General features: G+C 40.9%; 1 long non-coding RNA gene across 2 annotated transcripts; it reads right to left on the minus strand.

Annotated features, from left to right (window-relative positions):
- Positions 1 to 8,360: 8,360 nt before the first annotated feature.
- Positions 8,361 to 23,868, minus strand: LOC130310924 (uncharacterized). Of its 2 annotated transcripts, none has more exons than XR_008859398.1 (3): positions 23,744 to 23,868; positions 8,699 to 8,782; positions 8,361 to 8,624 (listed from the first exon to the last, which is right to left on the minus strand). It is a non-coding gene; the product is annotated as an uncharacterized LOC130310924 (long non-coding RNA). The 2 variants fall into 2 exon arrangements; XR_008859392.1 differs by lacking the exon at positions 23,744 to 23,868 and adding an exon at positions 11,695 to 11,832.
- Positions 23,869 to 24,318: the final 450 nt, after the last annotated feature.

Genomic DNA, 24,318 nt, shown 5'->3' on the forward strand with positions numbered 1-24,318 from the left:
CAATCATGGCACTGAAGATGCTTTCTTTAGAGTCAGCCTTTTTAGGAGGCACCTTCCTAGATCTGTCAGCCAATGGCTGAAGAAAGGGAAAGAAGGGAAAAAAAATCTTAGCCCAGAAAAAAAGAGGCTTTACCACAAGGATAACGGAAAAAAGCAACAAACGTCTCAAATAACAATATTAAAATTGCAGCAGAGGAAAGAAGTGCTTGAACAAAGTCTCCAGGAGACCCAAAGCCTGAATTGGCCCACTTAAATGGTCTCCTGGGTGCCAATCCCGGAACTCCGCCCCAAAATGGGAGTAGCTTAGGGAAAAATAAAATTTAAATAGCAAGGATATTAGAAAATACAACCAAACTAGCCTAAAAGTACAGGTTGGGTCATTTATGTGGATACACCTTAATAAAATGGGAAAGATTTTGTTCAGTGATGAGGCAAACTTTTGTGAATGGTGAAGTTAACAAACAAAACCACCGCTATTGGTCTGACAGTAACCCACATTGGATAGATCCCTCCAAGACTGTTGGAACACAAAAATTGATGGTATAGTGTGGTATATGGGGTACAAAGATAGTGGGGCCATTCTTCATCAATGGAAACCTCAAAGCCACTGGATATGCAAAATTGCTACATGGTGATGTGTTTCCCTCTTTATGCACTGAAGCTGGTATGTTCACTGAGTTTTTCCAGCAAGATGGTGCACCGCCACATTATGGGTGTCAGGTCAGAACATTCCTAGATGAACAGTTTCTTGGAAAGTGGATTGGTCATCGTGGGCCAGTTGAATGGCCCCCAAGGTCTCCCGATCTGACCCCCTTAGACTTTTATCTTTGGGGTCATCTGAAGGCAATTGTCTATGCTGTGAAGATACAAGATGTGCAGCACCTGAAACTACGGATACTGGAAGTCTGTGTTAGCATTTCTCCTGCGATGTTGCAATCAGTATGTGAAGAGTGGGAGAAGAGGGTTGCATTGACAATCCAACACAATGGGCAGCACATTGAACACATTTTATAAGTGGTCAGAAACTTGTAAATAATTCATGAAAGAATAAAGTTATGTTAAAACCAAGCACATTATTGTTTTCCTTGTGAAATTCCCAAAAAGTTTGATGTGTCACATGACCATCTTCCTATTGAAAAAAGAAAAGTTGAATTCAAAATGTCCGACTTCAAAATGGCCGCCATGGTCATTACCCATCTTGAAAAGTCTCCCCCCTCACATATACTAATGTGCCACAAGTAGGAAGTTAATATCACCAACCATTCCCATTTTATTAAGGTGTATCCATGTAAATGGCCCACCCTGTAGATGTTCTTAGTCTAGCAACCTGGAAAATAAATAAAATCAAAAAAAATTAAGCCTAGGAGCTTAGAGGAAATATCCCGTCCGAAAACCAGAAGTGAGGTCAGACGCCGAGCACTGACCCGACCCGCTCTCACCACTGAGCACAGAGCTCGCACACAGGAGGAAAAAACCCCAACAGGGATACATAGGCACGCATGAAGTGCAAGAGTCGGCAAAAAATATACAGGGATCTGCAAAGCAGCAGAGTAAGTGGACAAAACATTCCAAGAAGGTATGTCAATAAAGAAACCTCCAAAAATGAAAGGATGAAAAGAAGGGATCGAGAAACTGGACCTGCACCAGTCAAAACCTGTCTGGAGGACAGAAAAAAACTGGGGGCTGGGGTATTCTTCCCCTATATGTAAGAGGCGGTGGGAGGGTCCACTAATTCGTTTAATTGAGGTTGTCAATAAAATTTCCACCAATCCTAACCAGTCCACAGGGGTGGAATACCCCATCTGTGCCACTGGTTAGGACTTAAGGGAATTCTGTTTTCCCCGTCTGCAGAAAGAATTAACCTGTCCATTCTTTGTGCGGACATTGCACAGAATGCATAGAAGTCTTTAAGACGGTGCATTCCCGTGCAGTCTTAGTGCCGGCATATTACTGGAGATTTTCCATGCAGACATTCTGGAAGTGTGAACATGGCCTAAGTGTACAAATTTGTCTTCAGTTGTGTCTGCCAGAGGCATATGTATATACAGTAGTCCCTCAAGTTACAATATAATCGACCATTGTATGTTGAAACCATAATTTATGGAAACCGGGTAATTGGTTCTGAAGTCACCAAAATATCATCAAAAAATCGGAAAAAGGGAGGATTAAAGAAAAATAAGTAGATAACTAATATAGATAAAGCAAGTCATTATATATAAAAGTAAGAAAGATCTGCTGGAAGCTGTAAATCAATGTCTATGTAGAGGACAGGAGCTTCTTCAGGGTTCTGTACAGTACACGCAATGTCCTAAAAAAGTAACATGGAGCCGCTCTCACTTGGTGTCCAAATAAGCAGCTAACTGTGGCAAGGGTAAAAAGTAGTAGAGAGCATGTAATACCTCCCAGTACTGTAGGAGGCGCTACCAGACACCAGTCAGTGCATGCACTTCAGTAATACAGGTGTTTTACCAGTAAAATTCCATTCTGATTGGTCAGTTCTTGCAGCCATTGACATGTTTCACAGATCTGGACTGTCTGTACATTGTATGTTGAGTCTGGTTTCTAGTTACAATGGTACAGAAAAGACCACTGTAAGTTGAAATCTTATGTTGAGGCCATTGTAATTTCTTGGTCTATAAATAAATATATAAATAAATTAAATTAAATTGAATTAATCTGTAGTATAAGACACAAAAACTACCAAATGTATTGTCCTACTACATGCCCTGTGAGACTGGTAAATTGTTTGAAGGACACTTGTCCCCTGTGTTGATGAGTACTCCTGATATTATGTTGTTTTTGCACAGTTTTGCATTGCACTTTTGTGAGTCCTATTGGGGGAGATTTATAAACCTGTGCAGAGGAAAAGGTGACCAGTTGCCCATAACAACTAATCAGATCGCTTCTTTCATTTTTCAGAGGCATTTAAAAAAAATGAAAGAAGCAATCTGATTGGTTGCTATGGGCAACTGGACAACTTTTCCTCCACAGGTTTTGATAAATCTCTCTGTTTTGTACAGTTTTTACATTGTTGCCAGCCCATGATCGGACACAGGTCCATAGCTTAGCATTGGTAATATTCTAGTTAGTGTTAGGGCCTGCTCTAGCACAGCTTTTCTCTCCACAGAGTGAGGAAGTTAAAGGGGTTCTCCACCATAAGGTGATTTTAGTACGTACCTGGCAGACAGTAATGGGCATACTTAGGAAGGGTCTGCGCTTGTCTTGGGGCTAAATGGCTATGTTGTGAGATTACCTTAACACTGTGGCTAGCTTTTTATGAACTAGTATTTCCTGTTTTAGTTTTCTCCTTTTCCTACAAATCTCAGAATAAAATTTTCCTCCCTCCCCCACATCAGCCTCCCCACTCATTGAAACATAAATGAGCTGCATCCATTCAAAAGACCTGTGGTTTTCAATCAGGGTCCCTACACCTGTTGCATTAGTTGCAGATTGATCTCTCTCCCACCAAGCGGTCACTCCACGCATTGAAGCAGACAGGTTCCCTGTCATCAGCTGACTAGTGAGTCAGGTCTCGGCCGCATTGCAACCTGGAAAAAAATCTGAGACAACAGTATTTTGTATACTGTTAAAAATAAATATTGGGTTGAAAATCACATAAGAATTGTGAGAAAACCGTCACACACAGATACTGACACTATATTATGAACTACACTAACTTTACAGCCCCTGTAGCATAGTCAAATAAAAAATTACTGGAATACCCCTTTAAGTCTGTTTTAGTGCAGACTCTTCTAGTGAGAGGATAGGTTAAGCGTAGTTTATCTAGTGCAGACCCCCTTTTTAGAGAGGACCAGTGCTTTAACCTTCTAGTGCAGTCTCTACTTTGGAGTAAACCAGCATCTCCAGTTTTTTTGTGCAGCCAAACCTCTGTGGAAGGTCAGGGTTTAAAGTTTTTGCTGAGGATCATTTGGGCCACATCAGCACATGCGGAGTAAGGCTCCCATCCTGGACCATCAATCTTAGTCTACATTTCTGAGGGGGAAAATAGATAAGTTCTAAAGATTCTACAGAAAGAGACAGACTGTGGGGAGATGTGGTACAGGAACCCCATAGCATAATAAAATATTTCAGGGATTTTGGCTGTCAAGGTACACCTTATCAAAAGGACGTGCACCCTACAGTGGGAATAACAGCTCAACTCAGTGAGTACTACCCATTTTATTGGGGATCCATTGGGAGCCAATCATTGTGTATATGCCTCTCAGCGAGAGAACATAGGCACTAGAGTTTGTTTCAGTGCAGAGCATAAAGCATTACTGGGTCCCCCCCCCCCCCCCATCCATTGTGCCAGCCTATGGACCTCAGGACTATCCTGTGACGCCCTCATGCTATAAAACACAAACTAAGGCAGTTGGGACATGCTGTGGAACTACTGCTCTCAGCTATACCACAGGTGTTTCCACAGCTACCTGCCTGCATTGCCTCTGGGCTGCTGCACAAATTTATAGTACTAAGCCTGATAAACAATGAAGGACATGCTGTACATTTTTTTGCCCACTTGCCAGGCTGTTATTATTTTACTATACAAGGTTCTGACCATACATTTATTTTCCCATTGGTGATTCCTCTGGTCATGCAATGATGAGCTATTTTTACTACCAACAAATACATAATCCTTTATTTTATCAATGAATGTCTCACAGTGGGTTCATATTTTTCTATAGCAATTTACACTAACCCTTATTAGACAAGAAGCTAATAAAATCATACAATCACTGTGAATATTACCACCTTCACCAGTCTAACCAGTTCCTCTAGAAGAGCGAAATTGGACTAAAAGAGTTGACTATAGAAAACTATGCCTTTGTTCTCACAGAATCAGATAAACACAAATGACTCCATAGGCAAATATAGAAGACACCATTGATCTTCTTAAGCAATTTACAGTTTGCTCTCTGAAAGTGGTAAAAGCTCTGTGGCTATCCTTATCGTTCTTTACTGCAAACACTGAGCCCATTACATAGATGGCAAAACATGGCGTCGGTTCTCAGACAATTTCCATGATTGATGTGTAATCGGTTTTCTGATAAAATGGACACTGTACAGTATAGAAACACAGGATATGTAGCAAGTTGCGATCTTCAATGTTCTAAATGCCGAATGCAGCAACAAAGTATATGTAGGAAACAATATTGTCACATGGAATATTGACAGGACAGTCGTTCTACAAGACACAGGATGTCAGCAATTCTGTACACACTGATTCATTGTATTGATGATTTTATAATGGCTTCCATAGAACTTGGGTCTCCTCTCACTGCCATGGACAGGATCGTTCTCTAGGGAGTAAGGACGATGGGATGAATTAACAAAATGAAAGAAGGCTGTATCCTAGAGCAAGTGTGGACTAGAACATGACCAATACCAGGGCAAACAAGCACATGACAGGGCTTATAGGAAACTGCATCCATGGTAATCCATCTTATTCCTGGTTCGCAGAATGGGTTTCTGCAGGACCGTTGCTAAAAAGATCTGAGGAAACAACCCTGAGGCATATTTTGCTGATATACATATACTGTTTATATAGTTATTTATTTACACCCTCATCAGTATTCTTTCCCTGGATATTACTTTATAATGAAACATGTACCCATAGATATGTCAGCTCTGCCCCAAATAATGTGTATATACAACAGTGTGTCTCTATATATCAATGCATCATAAAGCCCTGCTCATAATAATATCCGTAGACAAGGGCCAAATAATTCCTCCACACCTCATGACCACGAATACCATATCTTATATGAAGGCCAATATAGCCAATATTATGCCCATACAGTGCTCATATAGTAGTAGATATTAGTATTACACAGGTTTTGCCATCCACATAAGTAATTACAGTGCAGTTACCTTTGGGTGACATTTTCTCTGATCGGTCCAAACTGTGCCCCTACTTACCACTGTTGTGGCTTTTTGAATTGAAAATGGGTAAATGGCCATTTACCCATTTGCCCTTGAAAATCCACAGTGTCAGTAACATGTCGAGGGGATGGATGGGGGAGAGGTATGATTTAGGATTTTAATTATTATCTCTCTGGTCTAAGTGTCAAATAGGAGTAAGTGTGGACTGCAGCCACACTGCTTTAAAGATAAGTAGTATTGGTGTATGCAGGGCACATGTTTGTATAAGAGAATTATCTAATCTTGATACATACCAATGAGAACAGTGAGTTGAGGTTTTTAATCTGCAAAAGGCCCTTTAAAGGGGTTACTCCCCATAAGGTGATTTTAGTACCTACCTGCCAGACAGTAATGGACATACTTAGGAAGGACCTGTGCTTGTCTTGGGGCTAAATTACTATGTTGGGAGATTACCATAACGCTGTGGCTATCTTTCTATGAACTGGGTATTTCCTGTTGACGTTTTTCTCTCGAACTACAAATCCCATAGTTCCCTGTTTCACTTTCCTCCCTCCCACGCATCAGCCACCCCACCCATTGAAACACAAATGAGTTGCATTCCACTGAAAAGACCAGTGTTTTCTAACCAGAGTGCCCCCAGCTGTGGCAAAATGATCTCTCTCCCACCGAGCAGTCGCTCCACACACTGAAGCAAGACAGGCTTCCTTTGCACACCTGACTAGTGATGTAATGTCTCAGCCGCATTGCATCCTGGGAAAACGTGAGAACTGAATAATTTTGTATGCTGTTAAAAATAAATATTGGGGCAATAATCACAGAAGACCACCATCACACACTGGTACAGACACTATATTATGAACTACATAGTCAAAAAAATCCTGGAATACCCCTTTAAAGAAAGTTATGTTTTATTTTGTTGTGCACATTGTGGATGGTAAATTTAGGGCTCTTGTAATCACCTGATTTTTTTTAATTGATTTTCTTCTAATAGGCCAAGACAAAGTATACATTCATAAGTAACACACTTACAGAATAGCAGACAATACTACAGCCACAATGTTTATCCCATAAAAATAATACAGTATATCCTGTAATATAAACTGAATTTATCACTTAAATTAATTTGCACAATTTTTGCACAAATGTACTCCAGAGAGCAGCTGGCATAGTAATGTGTGTATTTGTATTTTTATTTGCAATTGTATTTATTTATTCCTACATGTTTTACTGGTATTATGTATATGTTTCTTTTATGACAATTACTTTTAGTACTTTATATTGTGATGATATACTATAGGCTGTGGGCTCATTCTGCCAATAAGATTCAATTGACAAAAAGAACCCCAATACGCAGATAGATTGACAGATAGATGGCAGATATACAGTATATGAGATAGATAGATAGAGAAAGACCGACAGATAGATAGATATTAGATAGATAGATGCTAGATAATAGATAGATAGATATTAGATAGATAGATAATAGATAGATAGATAGATAAGAGATGGATAGATAGATATGAGATAGGTAGATAGATAGATAGATAAATAGATAGAAAGTTATGTGATAGATAGATATGTGGTAGAGGGTGTGATGAGGGCAGATGGACTTTCCCTAGGGGGAGATGGCACTAACCCCTTGTGTTCGTGACGCCAGGGCGGGTTTAACCTCTTCACCACCCGAAGGTATACCACTGGATCCTGGGCTAGGCACAGGGGCAAATAATGACTCCGACGCCAAGTTACGGAACAACGGTAGCTTTACTGAGTTAGACAGGTGTAACAGTCTTAACAGCTTAGCCAGGCCCAAGGAGGTGACCAATGAATTTAGAAACCTCACGGCTTGCTGGGACTTGTAGTGGACCTGGGCAATTTGATGCAGCGCCATGCTGACTTGACACAGAGTTATCTTTATGGACTTGACTAGGACTGACTAGACAGACTTCCCCTCGTTTTTAGCTTACCAGGTTTTGACATTCACCTGTGGGGTAGTGGACTTGAGGCTGCGTGACTGCGTGGTAGGCTTTAGACCTCCTCAGGACACCAGACACCCTCTCTCAGGACTTCACCTCAATGTACTCAGCAAAGAGACTGAACTAGGTCCACCCAGGGTTTATATGGGGGAGACTCTGGAGAGGTCCCATAGGTCACCCTGTAGGTCACATGGTCATTGAAACCTTCCTTGGTTACAACACATAGCAACATTACTTAAAGGTATATGACAAATGATGTACATTACACCACATAACATAGGCACTTAAGATCATACATAAGACACAGGTACAAGGGGAGGCCCAAGGGTCACAGAATGGAGTCTGCCTGACAGGGAAGCACGGGTACAAGGGTGCAACTCCTGTACTGGGCCACCACAGATACAGTAGATATATATATGAGATAGATACATATAAGATAGATAAATAGATAGCATTTTATTTAGGATTTTCGGTAGAGTAAGTACAGTACACTCTTTCCTCTTGCTCATTTTTGTATTTCAGTTCAACATCTGATCTTAATGTATTTTGTGCTTTCAATTACACAAGTAGCAGGAAGCTATTATCCTTATGATATGGATGTATGTCCAGCCTTGTCCTGTCGTCCGGCTCTCCTTCCTGTGGTGTAGTGACCTCATGTGACTCTTGTAGCTGATAATATGGCTGTGGCTCTTGGCAGGCATGGGAACAAGGCTTTCTGAGAAATGACATTCATTTAGCGCTCCAAGAAGAGTGCAGCTTCACAGCCGTCTGAAAGAGATGGGATTTAGGTTTTCATGGCCCACTAGAGTAAGTTAAATGGTCAAAAATAAAAGGGCACTGACCTGTGTATTTCCTGGAGGCCCCGGCTTCATCTTGGCTCTTCTCAGCACAGCTCAGGGATCATACAGACGTAAAGGTCATTGACCCTGGGGCATATAAATTCAGACAAAAAAGTAAAACAGTTGGTGCATTTATCGTTCCCTTTATTTGCATCACATGGGTGAGATAAATAGTGACCTTTGGTCGCATTTTTCTGTAATTGCTTTTTTCCTTAAACCAGATTAATACATGGCATTGCATGGGTCATAAATTATTCCTAAAGCAAATACACTATCAAAGTCCATTAATAAAACAAACTATGGTGAGTGAAATCGCAATAAACTCAGCATGTCTACCACACGCAGCCATATCCATTGTAAATAGGAAAAACAAATCTGCTCTCTACATTAGTCACTATGCTTGAGAACAATTCAATTGTATTTCAGCTCATTCCCGACAGTAAAACAGTTCAGAAATCAGCAAGTTTTTTTCTCCGTAATGTGTCATAGTAAAGTCTAAAGATAGGTTCAGACTACGGAATTTCTGCCTGCAATTCCGCTTTGAAATTGCAGGCAGAAATTCTGCTTACTAAATTGTATATGCTAGTCAATGGATTTTCCGTTCACCAATTCACACTTCGCAATTTTTAAAGCAGAATTTGTGATCGGAAAATTTGCTTTAAAATTTCCGCCTGGAGAATGGTTGTGCTCATTCTTCAGGCGGATCTACTTGCAGAACACATTGCAGTCTATAATTCTGCCGTGTCAATAGACCCTTAGGCAAGGTTCACACTACGGAATTTCAGCCTGCAATTCCGCTTTGAAATTGCAGACAGAAATTCTACTTACTATAATGTAAATGCAAGTCAATGGGTTTTCCGTGCACCAAGTCACACTTCGGAATTTTTGAAGCAGAATTTTGGAGCGGATTTTTCGTTTTCACATTTCTGCCTGAAGAACGGTGGTGCTCTTTCTTCAGGTGGATTTTCACCGCAGAATCCCATTGACTTCAATGGGACTCTCATTTGAAGGCGGATTTTTACCCAACGTGGATTGGAGGCAGATTGGAAGAGGATTGCAGGCGGAATTGTCGTACAGAGTTTAGTCGGAATTTTAACCTGGTTCTGGTTATGTGACAAAATGGTCCAAAAGGTCCTTAGTGCCACTGTTTTCTGCTTCAAATTTCTGTTTTAAAATGGGGGTGGAAAAGCCATCCAGAATAGGGGCGAAATACTCGTGAAAATAACTAAATTCTGCCTGCAACAGAAAATAGGCTTTGGAGGCGGAATTTACTCTTCCAAACTTTTGCAAGCAGAAAGGCAGAATTTTAGTAGTGTGAACCTAGCCTTAGGAAAGTCAGCAGTGCAAACACAGTGCAAAGTCAGCAATTCTAATGGCCCTTAAATGAAAGTGCATGTTCATTATTATGCGGCATTATAAAAAAAAAAAAGTCTGTAAAATGTAAAAAAAAATACTGTGTGCTGAAAATACTGTGTGTGAACATATAAAGTATAATTATTAGTATTAGGCCATGTTCACATGGCAAAATGTTTATCTGGAAATTTTCCGCAGACAGCGGGTGTCGACAGAGCATGCTGGCACTAGGATCCATAGAAGGCAATGCATTTCTGAGCAGATTCTGCAGAAAGAATTGACATGTCAATTCTTTCTGTAGAGGCCAAAATGGGACTTAAAGAGTACCTGTCATCAAAGCATGTTCTCTAAACTAACTCAGATTTTATTCCCTTACTACTGCTAATACACCTTCTACCTTTACTAAAATGTTCCGAGCTTTAAAAAGTTGTGTATTATACCTTTTCCCTTGCTCACTTTGTTTGAGCTCCCAGCAGGAGAAAGTGGGTGTTCCCCAGCAGGCTAAATGTCACTGAGGTGAGTAAGTATTAGGGTCCCATCCGATACGAGGCCACCTCCGCATGGTGGATGGGGGGACACGTTTTGATCAAAAAGTGCGCTAAGAGCCATTTTGTTGACCAAGTGTGGTGCTGCTATTTTCTTTTTTTACATGTTTTGTACTTGCCACAGTAGCGTGCACCCGTGTATTGGGTTTAGGTGCTGGCTACATTTTTGTTTTTGCTGTGCAATTTGGGGGAAGTGGCTCCCTCTGTAGCCGTGCATCCCCTCCCCTATTTCACAGGAGGAGGTTTGGATTGATAGTGGATCCAACATGTCACCCAGTCAGAGGCTGTATGCCCATCCGAGGTGAGTGAGTGTTAGGGTCCCATCCGATATGAGGCCACCTCCGCGTGGTGGATGGGGGGACATGTTTTGATCAAAAAGTGTGCTAAGAGCCTCCATTTTGTTGACCAAGTGTGCTGCTGCCATTGTTTTGTACTTGCCACAGCATCATGCACCCGTATATTGGGTTTAGGTGCTGGCTAAATTTTTTAGTTTTTTTGTTTTTGCTGTGCATTTTGGGGGAGTGGCTCCCTCTGTAGCCGTGCATCCCCTACCCGATTTCACAGGAGGTGGTTTGGATTGATAGTGGATCCAACATGTCACCCAGTCAGAGGCTGTATGCCCAGCAGAGGTGAGTGAGTGTTAGGGTCCCATCCTACATGAGGCCATCTCCACGTGGTGGATGGGGGGACACATTTTGATCAAAAAGTACGCTAAGAGCCTCCATTTTGTTGACCAAGTGTGCTGCGTGCCATTTTCTTTTTTTACATGTTTTGTACTTGCCACAGCAGCGTGCACCCGTGTAATGAGTTTAGGTGCTGGCAACATTTTTTTTGTTTTTGCTGTGTATTATCACTGAAGCCTGCAAGAGCTGTGCTTCGCCATTCCCCGCATGCACTTCCTGAGTTTGGTCTTCTGCCAGGCTGGGAGGAGACCAAACTAACTGTTTCACTTGCACAGAGAACAGAACAAAGCCACTTTTTCAATCACATTAAAAAGATGTAAAGGTTGAGAATTGTAACAGCAAGTAAATAGCAAAGTGTCTTATACTAACATAAGGAACAATATATTAAAAGTTTAGTTTGGTGACAGGTACTCTTTACCAGAAATTTTTCAAGCAGAATTTTTTCGTCAGGTTCTGCTCAGGAATTTCAACATGTGAACAAAGCCTACGTATGTGTTTACAGCTATCTCAGCCCATCTGAGTGAACCTACAGGCAGGACAGCATGTTCAATATGACGTTCACACCCACAGAAAGATTCTATGGAGGAGATTTATGAAAACTTGTGTAGGAAAAGAGTGGTGCAGTTGCCCATAGCAACCAACGGCAACAGCTTCTTACATATTTCAGAGACCTTTTTAAAAATGAAATAAGCAATCTGGTTGCTATGGGAAACTGCTCCCTTTTTCCTCTGCACAGGTTTTGATTAACCCCTTAACGACGAGTGCCGTAAATGTACGTCCTGGTGAGGCGGTACTTAATGCACCAGGAGGTACATTTACGTCCTAAGCATAACCGCTGGCATCGAAGCGATGCCCGGATCATGCGTGGCAGGTCCCGGCTGCCACAGATCACGGCATCTGCAGCATCGGGGTCACTAAAATGGATGATCGGATCGCCCGCAGCTCTGCCGCGGCGATCCGATCATCCAGCATGGCAGACGGAGGTCGCCTCACCTGCCTCCGCTGCCTTCTCGGCGTCTTCTGCTCTGATCTGCCTTCCCGCAGACCAGAGCAGAAGATGACCGATAACACTGATCAGGGCTATGTCCTATACATAGCACTGAACAGTATTAGCAATCAAATGATTGCTATAAATAGTCCCCTATGGGTACTATTAAAGTATAAAAATAAAGGTAAAAAAAGTAAAAAAATTTAGTAAAAAAATTTGAAAAACCCCCTCCCCAAATAAAAACGTCAATTGTCCCATTTTCCCTATTTCACCCCCAAAAAGTGTTAAAAAAATATTTTATATACATATTTGGTATCTCCGTGTGCATAAATATCTGAACTATTAAAATAAAATGTTAATTATACCGTACGGTGAATGGCGTGAACGTAAAAAAAAAAGTCCAAAATAGCTGCTTTTTTTTTTTTATAACATTTTATTCCAAAATGTTTTTATAAAAAATGGATTAAAAGTTTTATATAAGCAAATATGGTAGCAATAAAAAGTACAGATCACAGTGCAAAAAATTAGCCCTCATACCGCCGCTTATACTAAAAAATGAAAAAGTTATAGGTCTTCTAAATAGGGGGATTTTAAACATACTAATTTGGTTAAAAAGTTTGCGATTTTTTTTAATCGCAACAGTAATAGAAAAGTATGTTATCATGGGTACCATTTTAAGCGTATTGACCCAAAGAATAAAGAAAATATGTCATTGTTACCGTAAATTGTACGGCGTGAAAACAAAACCTTCCAAAATTAGCAAAATCGCGGTTTTCTTTTTAATTTCCCCAAGAAATAGTATTTTTTTGTTGCGCCATACATTGTATGGTAAAGTGAGTGATGGCATTACAACAGACAACTGGTCGTGCAAACAACAAGCCCTTATACTAGTCTGTGGATGAAAATATAAAAGAGTTATGATTTTTTGAAGGCGAGGAGGAAAAAACGAAAACGTTAAAATAAAATTGTCTGAGTCCTTAACGCCCAAATGGGCTGAGTCCTTAACCCCTTCACGACGAGCGACGTACATGTACGGCGCCGCGAAGTGTCACTTGGCGCACGGCGACGTACATGTACGTCGCGGGGTTCCGGGAGCGTCGTGTCACCGGTAGCGATGATCGGGCCAGGATGACTGCTGTTATCTAACAGCAGGCATCCCGGCACATCGCCGAGGGGGGTCCTGAGACCCCCCCATGACCGCGATGCGCGCAAATCGCAGGTCAATTCAGACCTGCGATCTGCGCGATTCCGGGTCATACGGGTCACTGGTGACCCGGTGACCCGGAAGACAAGAGGGATCGGGGGTGTCCAAGACACCCTCGATCCCCCTGAAGGGATAGGAGTTTGGTGGCAGGGGTGCCACCCCTCCTATCCCTGCTATTGGTCGGCCGAGCGACCGACCGATAGCAGACCGGGGGAGGGGGGGTTAAAGTTCGGTTCCCCCGCTTTGCCCACCTATCGGTGTCCGGGCAAAACGGGGGAATCGTCTAGGGAAGGTCGGCGCCGAAGGTCCCTTACCTGGATCCCGGATCCCCGTTCGCGATCCTCCCCCACGTGCGGCGGCGGCGGCAGCAATACTTCCGGGTCCTGCTAGGTGAGTTGTTGCCTAGCAACATTCGGAGGGCCACAGTTTACAGTGGTCTCTAAACCGTGGCCCTCCAGATGTTGCAAAACTACAACTCCCAGCATGCCCAGACAGCTGTTTGCTGTGTGGGCATGCTGCGAGTTGTAGTTTTGCAACATCTGGAGGGCCACAGTTTTGAGACCACTGGACAGTGATTTACAACCTGAACCCCTCTAAATCTTGCAACACTACAACTCCCAGCATTCAGGAACAGCATAAGGCTGTATTGGCATGCTGGTAGTTGTACTTGCGTGCCTCCAGCCATTGCATAACTACATCTCCCAGCATGCCCTTCCGCAATCAGTACATGCTGGGAGTTGTAGTTTTGCAACAGCTGGAGGCACACTGGTTGGAAAATACTGAGTTAGGTCATAGAACCTAACTCAAGGTTTTCCAGCCAGTGTGCCTCCAGCTGTTGCAAAACTACAACTCCCAGCATGCATGGTCTGTCAGTGCATGCTGGGAGTTGTAGTTTTGACCCCCCTCCCATGTGAATGTACAGGCTACTTTCACACTGGCGGCAGATAACAGTGAGTTTCCCGCTACAAATTTGTGCTGCGGCAAATTTTCCACCGCAGCTGAAACTCCTAGCGGGAGACTCAGTGTAATCTGCCTCCAGTGTGAATGTAACCTAAAAACACTACACTACACTAACATAAAATAAAGAGTAAAACACTACATATACACACGTACACTGCCCCCCCACCACTCCCCTCGCCAATAAAAATGAAAAACGTATTGTACGGCAGTGTTTCTAAGATGGAGCCTCCAGCTGTTGCAAAACAAAAACTCCCAACATTTCTGGACAGCAATTGACTGTCCAAGCATGCTGGGAGTTTAGCAACAGCTGGAGGAACCCTATTTGGGAATCAATGGCATACAATACCCCTATGTCCACCCCTATGCAAGTCCCTAATTCAGGCCTCAAATGCGCATGGCGCTCTCACCTTGGAGCCCTGTCGTATTTCAAGGCAACAGAATAGGGTCACATATGGGGTATCGCCGTACTCGGGAGAAATTGCCTAACAAATTTTGGGGGGCTTTTTCTCCTTTTACCCCTTATGAAAAGGAACAGTTGGGGTCTACACCAGCATGTTAGTGTAAAAAAATAAACATTTTTACACTAACATGCTAGTGTTGCCCTATACTTTTCATTTTTACAAAAGGTAAAAGGGAAAAACACCCCCCAAAATTTGTAACGCAATTTCTCCCGAGTACGGAGATACCCTATATGTGGGCGCAAAGTGCTCTGGGGGCACACAACAAGGCCCAGAAGGGAGAGTGCGCCATGTACATTTGAGGTGATTTGCACAGAGGTGGCTGATTGTTACAGCGGTTCTGACAAACGCAAAAAAAAAAAAAAAAAAAACACCCACATGTCACCCTATTTTGGAAACTACACCCCTCACTGAATGTAATAAGGAGTGCAGTGAGAATTTACACCCCACAGGTGTCTGACGGATCTTTGGAACAGTGGTCCGTGAAAATGAAAAATTTTGCACAGCCCACTGTTCCAAAGATCTGTCAGACACCAGTGGGGGGTAAATGCTCACTGTACCCCTCATTACATTCTGTGAGGGGTCTAGTTTCCAAAATGGTATGCCATGTGTGTTTTTTCCTGTTGTCCTGGCACCATAGGGGCTTTCTAAATGCAACATGCCCCCCGAGCAAAATTTGCTCTCAAAGCCAAATATGACTCCTTCTCTTCTAAGCATTGTAGTTCGTCCGCAGTGCACTTCAGGTCCACTTATGGGGTACCTCTATACTCAGAAGAGATGGGGTTACAAATTTTGGGGGGTCTTTTCTGCTATTATGCCATGTGTTTTTTTTTTTTTTTTTTTGCTGTTCTGGCACCATAGAGGCTTCCTAAATGCGACATGCCCCCCAAAAACCATTTCAGAAAAACGTACTCTCTAAAATCCCCTTGTCGCTCCTTCGCTTCTGAGCCCTCTACTGCGCCCACCGAAACCTTTACATAGGCATATGATGTATGTCCTTACTCGAGAGAAATTGGGCTACAAATATAAGTATACATTTTCTCCTTTTACCCCTTATAAAAATTCTAAAATTGGGTCTACAAGAACATGCGAGTGTAAAAAATGAAGATTTTGAATTTTCTCCTTCACTTTGATGCTTTTCCTGTGAAACACCTAAAGGGTTAAAACATTTACTGAATGTCATTTTGAATACTTTGGGGGTGCAGTTTTTATAATGGGGTCATTTATGGGGTATTTCTAATATGAAGACCCTTCAAATCCAATTCAAACCTGAACTGGTCCCTGAATAATTGTGAGTTTGAAAATTTTGTGAAAAATTGGAAAATTGCTGCTGAACTTTGAAGCCCTCTGGTGTCTTCCAAAAGTAAAAACTCAATTTTATGATGCAAACATAAAGTAGACATATTGTATATGTGAATCCAAAAAAAAATATTATTTGGAATATCCATTTTCCTTACAAGCAGAGAGCTTCAAAGTTAGAAAAATGCAAAATTAAAAAAAATTTCATCAAATTTGGGGATTTTTCACCAAGAAAGGATGCAAGTTACCACAAAAATTTACCACTATGTTTAAGTAGAATATGTCACGAAAAAACATTCTCAGAATCAGAATGATAAGTAAAAGCATTCCAGAGTTATTAATGTTTAAAGTGACAGTGGTCAGATTTGCAAAAAAGGGCTTCGTCCTAGAGGTGAAAATGGGCTCCGTCCTTTAGTGGTTAAGGGAGTAATCTCCCATATCTTACCTATTCAGAGGGATTGTGAATTTATACAGATTTACAATCGACAGAACTTTAGTAGTAGTGATTTTACAACAGCTGTTCAAGAATCCCAATCCACTTCTGCACTGTAAAATCTGATAAGATAACAAGTGTTTAAAGGGGTACTCCAGCAAAAAAAAACATCTTATCCCCTATCTAAAGGATAGGGGATGAGATGTCTGATCACAGGGGTCCTGCTGCTGGATACCCCCGCGATCTCCGGGCTGGCAGTGGCAGAGTTAAAGGGGTTATCCAGGAAAAAAATGTTTTTATATATCAACTGTCTCCAGAAAGTTAAACAGATTTGTAAATTACTTCTATTAAAAAATCTTAATCCTTCCAATAATTATAAGTTGCTGAAGTTGAGTTGTTTCTTTCTGTCTGGCAACAGTGCTCTCTGCTGACATCTCTGCTTGTCTTGGGAACTGCACAGAGTAGAAGAGGTTTGCTATGGGGATTTGCTTCCACTATGGACAGTTCCCCAGACAGGTGTCATCAGAGAGGACTTAGACAGAAAATAACAACTCAACTTCAGCAGCTGAAGTACTAAAAGGATTAAGATTTTTTAATAGAAGTCATTTACAAATCTGTTTAACTTTCTGGAGCCAGTTGATATATAAAAACTTTTTTTCCCTGGATAACCCCTTTAATTTTGATAATGGGAGTGACTATGGATGATGGGCAGGATTATACAATCAGGAGGTGTGAATTGTCTGACTGATTGATTCCCTGAATTTTGAGAAAAAAATATAAATCCACTTAAGGTGTGTGATTGGGGCACCCTAAGCTATTTAATGACAGTAAAATCTAAATTTTGGGGGGGTTACCAACAGGTCTTCTTTAACCAAGCAATATTTAAGGATTTGAAAAAAGACAAAGTTGGAAATAGATGTAGGGGTGAAATGGCAGAAAGTTGTATATTTAGGAGAAGTTTCTTTATTCTTTTTATTGTGTTAATTTTCTCCTGTGTTTCAAAATAGTAAAAATAGTTATAGAAAATAGTAAATATTTTAGTAAAATTAACACAAAAAAAGAAGACGTAGAAGTATACGAGAGACAGCTCTGAGCACATTTTATCAAAATTAAAGAGATTTTTCTGGTTTGGAAATGACTGAGGTCAGAGATAACTGAAGGGTTCCTCCTGAGGACTGCTGCTATACAAGGTAACGTGAAAAGAAATTTTACTGACTTGATCTGATTTATGTAAAAAATCCTTTATATAGAAAACTTCAATTATTTAAGGTAATTCTGATCTCATGTGTATGTATGAGTACTTCTGGTTAACTTATATCGACAGCTGAAAGATCATAGCTGCATTGGGGGAAAACACAGTATGGGCAGTTATGGAGTCTGTAATAAATGTTGTATGTTGAAAAAGGTCAAGGAGGCCAAAATGTCACACATCAGGTTATACTGTATATGGCTATCAGCTTTATTTCTGTACTAGCAGAGTACTCATCGTTGCCTGTTCTTTCTACCTAAACCTTGTGGGAAAGGAAAAGCAAAAATTACGCTTTGTCCTCATATCCTGTCCTCATATCTTGTCCTCATATTCCGATTTCATATCCCGACCTTATATCCTGTACTCATACCCCGACCTCATGTCCCATCCTCATATTCTGACTTCAGATCCTGACCTCATATTCTGTCCTCATATCTCGACATCATATGCTGTCCTTACATCCCGAACTTATAGCTTGTCCTCAAATCCCGTCCTTATATCTTGTCCTCATATCCCGACTTTATATCCTGACCTCATATTCCGACCTCAGATCCTGTCCTCATATCTCGACTTTATATGCTGTCCTCACATACAGAACTTATATCCTGTCCTCATATCCCGATCTTATATCCTGTCCTCATATCCTAACCTCCTATCCTGTTCTCACATCCCATCCTTACATCACAACTTTATATTACATCCTTAGGTGGAGTGATGCTGTGATGAAGAAATTGTATGCCAAAAATAGAAGGGAGTATCGTTTTGTGGAGGTATGGCTTGTGGGTGGGTGTGGCACATTAACCCGGAGATGCAGAACTTGTGGAGTAAGGTGGGGCTAAGCTGTAATAAAGACATAACCTGTAATGTGGGTGTATTGAGCAAAATAGTGTTTTCGGTCTTTCAGCTTCCGGGAAGGGAAGCTGGACTGACGCACTCACCAGGAGATGCTGAGAGGAGCTTGCGGAATAAGATAACAGAAGCCAATAGACTTGCATGGGACTTTAGACATAAACCCAGACCCTCACAAATGGTGTTGGGTTATTTTAACTATCCCATATTTTTAGTTGACATATAAGTAACATGTATCAAGTTTCATTGAAATATCTTCTGTCATTTGAAAGTAATGGTGGAACATATACACACATTAAGTTGTATAGATAGATTAAAAGCGTTTCATGTTAGTTTCTTTAGGGTTTATAAACACTACTGTATTATGGCTCTGTACTGCCTCTGAGTTCTACTGAGGTGTAATAAGGCACACATAGACATCTATGGGGCCAAACTGTGCTATGTATTTTCTGTCAATTTCTGAGTGTATACGCTTTTTTTTTTATTTTGCAAGACATCCAAGCATAGTTTTTGAGCTGGGAGAGCTTGTACTCCTGCTGGCTCTATCTAGGGATCGGTCAGGATCTCCACACTCAGACCCTGACTGGTCAGTTTTTTCAGGTGTCTCTACGACAAGTCAAAATTTATTTTCTAAATAGTAGTGCCTATATCAGATCTTGTTATCTCTGTCAAGTACATAAAAGAACACCAGGGTCACTTTTGTATAAACTTCCCTATGTGCATTGATAAACTGAACTATGCTTCAGCACACATACAATAAGATCCCAAAGAAAACATAAAAAACTGCAAGGCTTCATTAATTTTATGGCTGAATATGCTGATGTTTGGGTTTTAACGGAGCAGCATAATAGGTAATAAAATCCTCCTTTATAGATGAGTCAGTGAAATTCAATATAACCCTTACCTAGTACGTGTGTCATTTTATCACAACTGAGCCCTGGCCTTAGCCTGAATGAAGTATGTGTGTTTAGTGGTGTACCACGGGTGGGTAACCCTAATTATATGTCATTAACTTGTCAGCATGAAACTTATTTGTAAAGCATGGGATGCCTAAGGTCACAGATTGCTTATGGCCATTATGGCTGACTTAACCAGTTTTAGTTTCAGAAAGAGAATTCTATTGTTTTTTCTTGATTTGTAGCTTTTCTTACATTTGCATTTAGTACCCTGGTGGTTCAATAACTGCATGCACTGAGCCAACATCTTTGTATTGAAATGGCCTTGTAATTCAGTGCATATTGGAGCACACATGGTTACCAACAAAATGACTAGTAATTCTTAACGAACATGGTAATACCCCCCAAAATAATTACAAGTTATACTATATTATTATATTTTTTATGATATTACATGTTTTTAACAGCTATGAGAACAAAACTGTTGTAGCTTAATACATTGTCTTATTTATATAGGTTTTATTTGTAACCATTTACAAATTGAATACAAAAATAAACCATTTATAAACAGTCACTGCCAGGGGGTTGTGTAAAACAGAAAATTAAAACAGATGTACCAATAGTACAGAGAAGGATCAGTCAGAAGAGGTAGCATCACTTCAAGAAGCAGTCTTTGTTAAAAATCGGTAGAGGCCCAACAAAGGCAAACAACAAGGTCTAAAGCCTCAAGGAAGAGCACAACATACAGGCCTATTCCCCACTTGTCCCTTCTGACCCAAAAATATGCTGAATTAAACATCAATTACATGTGCCATATCAAATCCAACTAAATGTTATAGATTTTTGCCAGATATTTCCTATTTGTAGAATGGAATATAGTGATTGACTAGTTTAGTCCATTACGCCAGACTGAGGTTGTTAGTGGATTTCCATATCATAATGAACGGAAAGATGCAGAATATGGATGGCACCCAGCAAGCAGACCTATGGGATGAGAACTCTAAAGAAATCAAAGTATTGGTTCAAAAAATAAAGGCTTAATACATTTAAATTTAATTAAAAAAAATAATGTTGTTGAATTTTGTCATCAAATTGTATATACTTTATTAGTTGAAAAACAAAATAAAAACATTTAAAAGGAGAGGTACTATCACAAAAACATAGCCTGCATGTCCCAATATATAAGTTACCATCAGGAATACAACAAAATTAGATATAAAAGGTCAGCGACTGTCAGAGGCTAACTCAAATATACAAGCTAGATCACTGTAAAACTGTGCTGTAATTTTTTGATACATTCCCTGTGTGTTCTTGTTTTGATGTATATTTGATGTGCATGCACATTATGACAAGCTTTACTAGTCTGGTTTATGTTTTGGTGGTTGACGATTTATGCCATTGCAACTTTCCATGCGGCCTTTGTCCTTTTTTGCCTTTAAACACCTTGGATTTCCCAACACTTAGGTAAGGAGTTAGGTAGAATGACACTGGCAATCTTCCCTTTCTTTACTTCAAAAACGTTGTTTACATTGTTTACCTCTGGTAATTCCTCCCTCACTTCAGACAATGCTTACTTCAAGTGAGTTGGGTTATGCTTCACTTCCCTATACAGTGAAAGGCTGGGAGTATCATTGTGCAGGGAAAGACTGTGAAGGGCAAGTATGCTAAATCAGTGCTGCAGCCTCTTTATTTTCTGAATCGCTGGGAGGCTTAAAGGGGTACTCCACCCCTAGACAAATTATCCCCTATCTAAAGAATAGGGCATAAGATATCTGATTGCGGGGGTCCCCTGCGATCTCAGCTGCGGTACCCCAGACATCTGGTGCATGGAGCGAAATGACTGGCGATGCAGGGCAGAGGCTCGTGATGTCACGGTCACACCTCGCTTGTGACGTCATGGACAGGCCCCATCAATGCAAGTCTATGGGACTTGCATTGAGGGGGCCTGACCGTGATGTCACGGGGGGGGGGGGGGGGATGCGGCCGTGAGGTCATGAGCCACCGGCGCTGCACCTAATGCTCTAAACGAACATCAGGTACAGCGGGTAGATCTCAGGGGTCCCCAGCGGCAGGATCAGACATTTTATCTCCTATCCTTTGGATAGGGAATAAGATGTCTAGGGGCGGAGTACACCTATAAAGGTCAAACTTCCATGATCATAAAATACTGGCATATTTTAGCGATATGCCATAACTTTATGAAATTAACTCTTTAATAGGTTGTGATAGCACTTGTATTAACTTATTGCTCCCCTGTATTCATTATTTTGTAGGTTATGTTGGAACTTGTAGTACATCTGTGCTCTCATGTGTTCTATTGTCTGTCCACCTATTAAAGGGGTTTTCCCCTCTGACAAAGTTGTTCCCTCTCCATAGATGACCACCAATCTTCTGTTAGAATGGAGAGACGGGTTGTGCATATGGGAGCTGCAAAAAAAAAACAAGTATTGTGTTCAGTTGTTTCAGGCAGTATATTAATGACCTTGTAGAGGGATTGAAAAATAAAATAGCAATCTTTGCAGATTATACTAAACTCTGTAAAGCGGTAAACACAATAGAGGTCAGTGCACTGTAACAAATGGATCTGGATAGTTTGGGGGTTTGGGCTGAGAAGTGGCAGATGAGGTTTAACACTGATAAATGTAAGGTAATGCACATGGGGAAGAAAAATCCTGGACGGGGTTATATATTAAATGGGAGCACACTTGGGATGACTGACGTGGAAAAGGACTTAGGGGTCTTTGTTAATAGTAAACTTAGCTGTAGTGACCAGTGTCGGGCAGCTGCTGCCAAGGCAAATAAAATCATGGGGTGCATCAATAGGGGCATAGATGCCCAGGACAAGGAAATAACTCTACCGCTGTACAAATCACTAGTCAGACCCCACATAGAATACTGTGTACAGAACTGGGCACCAGTGTACAAGAAAGATATAGTGGAGCTGGAGAGGGTTCAAAGACGGGCAACCAGAGTAATACGGGGAATGGGAGGACTACAGTACCCAGAAAGATTACCAGAATTGGGGTTATTTAGTTTAAAAAAAAGAAGGCTTAGGGGAGACCTAATAACTATGTATAAATATATCAGGGGGCAGTACAGAGATCTCTCCCATGAACTATTTATACCCAGGACTGTATCTATAACAAGGGGGCATCCTCTACGTCTAGAGGAAAGAAAGTTTCTACACCAGCACAGACGGGGGTTCTTTACTGTAAGAGCAGTGAGACTGTGGAATTCTCTCCCGGAGGAGGTGGTCATGTAAAAGAGTTCAAAAGGGGTCTGGATGCATTTTTGGAGAATAACAACATTACTGGTTATGTATACTAGATATTTAGGGACAGCATGTTGATCCAGAGATTTATTCTGACTGCCATATTTGGAGTGGGAAGGAATTTTTTACCTCTAGTATGAGGGTTTTTTTGCCTTCCTCTGGATCAACTCAGTAGGGACTCATTAGGGATATAGGTTGAACTAGATGGACTCTGGTCTTTTTTCAACCTTATGAACTATGTTACTATGTTACTATAGAGAATGAATAGGGCAGCGCCCATGTGCGACCCACTGCTCCATTCTGACGGGAGACTGAGGTCCCCATTCTCAAGACTGCATGGGGGGCGCGACTGCTTGGGCGGATAGCTGATAGAAAATAACCTTTTTAGATGGGAAGACCCCTTTAAGGATACCAAATGCAAGTGACTCATTTACTGGTACAAGACCACAACACATTGCAACAATAAAATGGAGAGAATATCAAAATAATGATGGACTTTTTTACCTACCAGAAGAAAGACTTTGAAGTTTTTTAGGGAATGTATATGTGTAATTGTTTGCATATGCTTGTAAAAATAAATGTGCATTTACAGAAAGTCTTGTGTGGAAACTGTTAGTGACGAAATCTTATTTACAGTGTTTTCCCTATTCAGTCTGACACTGTTCTATCGGTGCTGACTTTAGGAACAAGCCCATTAACAACAGGAATAGTAAAGCCAAGTTGTCCATTTCTTCCTACATTTTTTAAAGAGAATAATACAATAATAATGGCACAATAAAGATTTCTAAGAAAATATGCTTCATAAATTTTATTTCATGGAGGATGTAAACATTTAGTAAAGCAGACATGTAAGGAATTACCTGTATCTAGAAGATAGTGTTCTAGACCTTTGTCCTTCTAGGAGACCTCAGATTTTGCTGTACCTTAGTTCAACCAATGATTGTTAATAATCGATTTTGGAGTAGGGCACACGGGGTCCACACCTACACATGACAAAAGAAATGAACAGTGTACTATTTACTCTGTGCATGGTAAACATTCTTAACTAATGGAAGTTAGTAAACAAGACTTCTTCTGGCACCAAACAATTCAGCAGTGATTAAACACAACACAAGAACAATGGAGTCTAGAAACAATATCAATAGTTACACAGCAGAAAAGTAGCTTGATAGGGAATACAAAATATGCCTCCCCTTATGGTAAATGGAATCTGTCATTTTAAGAGACTGGTATGTTTTGCTATTTTTGTATGATATGTATTGACTGTGCACCTTGAGGTTCTGGATAGCTTGGACTCTATAAGAGTTCATGTAGGAATCTGTAAGGATAGGACTCTCATAAATAGAGCCAGATGTAAGCAAGACTCTCGTCTTTGTTAATAGATGAAAGGGTTGTGTTGAAAAGGTTAAATTGTAAATTGATATTTAACAGTGTC

The sequence above is a fragment of the Hyla sarda genome, chromosome 1, assembly GCF_029499605.1.
Source record: "Hyla sarda isolate aHylSar1 chromosome 1, aHylSar1.hap1, whole genome shotgun sequence".
NCBI lineage: Eukaryota > Metazoa > Chordata > Amphibia > Anura > Hylidae > Hyla > Hyla sarda.